Here is a 1,093-nt window from a genome sequence, read left to right as displayed (position 1 = left end):
TCCTGAGGCTCGGGAAGTGATGATTTTCTGGAAACCCCCTGATTGGTGGCACCAAACACCAACCCAGAGCTTGTATGTTCTCTAAGGTGTTCGCTCTGCAGGGAGGGGAACCACAGTCACTGTGGGTAAAAGCTGCCTTTGATCCTTTTGGGGCATCTGCTGGCCATGCCGGTGGAACAGCTCAGTGAATTAACCAGCCTCACGAGGGATGAGTTACTTCCCATTACAGATTTGGAAATAAGCCCAGGAAGGTGCGTACCTGTCCAGGGTAAAACAGCCTTGAGGTGGCAGAACCAGGACTGCACACAGTCCATGTCATCCCAAGCTTGTTGACTTGATGACATTAGGGCACAGAGGTTCTCGGAGAGTCTAAAAGCAGCTCTGAAGCTGGGTGTGGTGGCCATGCCTCTAATCCTAGCAGCTCAGGAGGCTGAGGCAGGAGGATTGCATGTTCAAAGCCAGCCTCAGTAACAGGGAGGCGCTAAGCAGCCCAGTGAGACCCTGTCTCTAAATAAAATACAAAATAAGACTGGGATGTGCCTCAGTGGCCATGTACCCCTGAAATCAATCCCTGGCACCCCCTAAAAAAAGAAATAAAAAATAAACAGCTCTGAGTAACCAGGTTTACCTAGAGCACAGGTCATCTGGGTTTCCATGTTGATTCTCCAGGAGAAGTAACACTTAGACACACTGGATTGGAGATGTCCAAGAGGGACCCCCAGCTCCACCACCTGGTGTCTTCCCTATCTGAGACATACAGCATCTCAGGGATGGACAGACACTACAGAGATGCCTTTTCTGGTGGACCTCATTTTACAGGAATAACGGTGGCACAGAAAGGCCCAACTTCATCCTGGAACACCTGGTAAGCATCTGCCATGCTTCAGTGCAGGTGGGGAGACAGGCAGAAGCAGTAACTGGGAAGGAGGGAGGAGTTAACCCAGGACTCGCAGAAGCTCGCCTTGCATGATAGGCACTCCACCTGTCTAGGTCTGTCCAGAGGTATCCTGGAAAGTGTAACTTCTGACTGAAAAGAATCTAGGTAATGAGGTAAGAGAAACAGCAGCTGTCCTCTATGCAGAGGGAACCGTGT

This window comes from Ictidomys tridecemlineatus, chromosome 12 (genome assembly GCF_052094955.1).
Source record: "Ictidomys tridecemlineatus isolate mIctTri1 chromosome 12, mIctTri1.hap1, whole genome shotgun sequence".
NCBI lineage: Eukaryota > Metazoa > Chordata > Mammalia > Rodentia > Sciuridae > Ictidomys > Ictidomys tridecemlineatus.
This window is presented reverse-complemented; position numbering follows the sequence as displayed.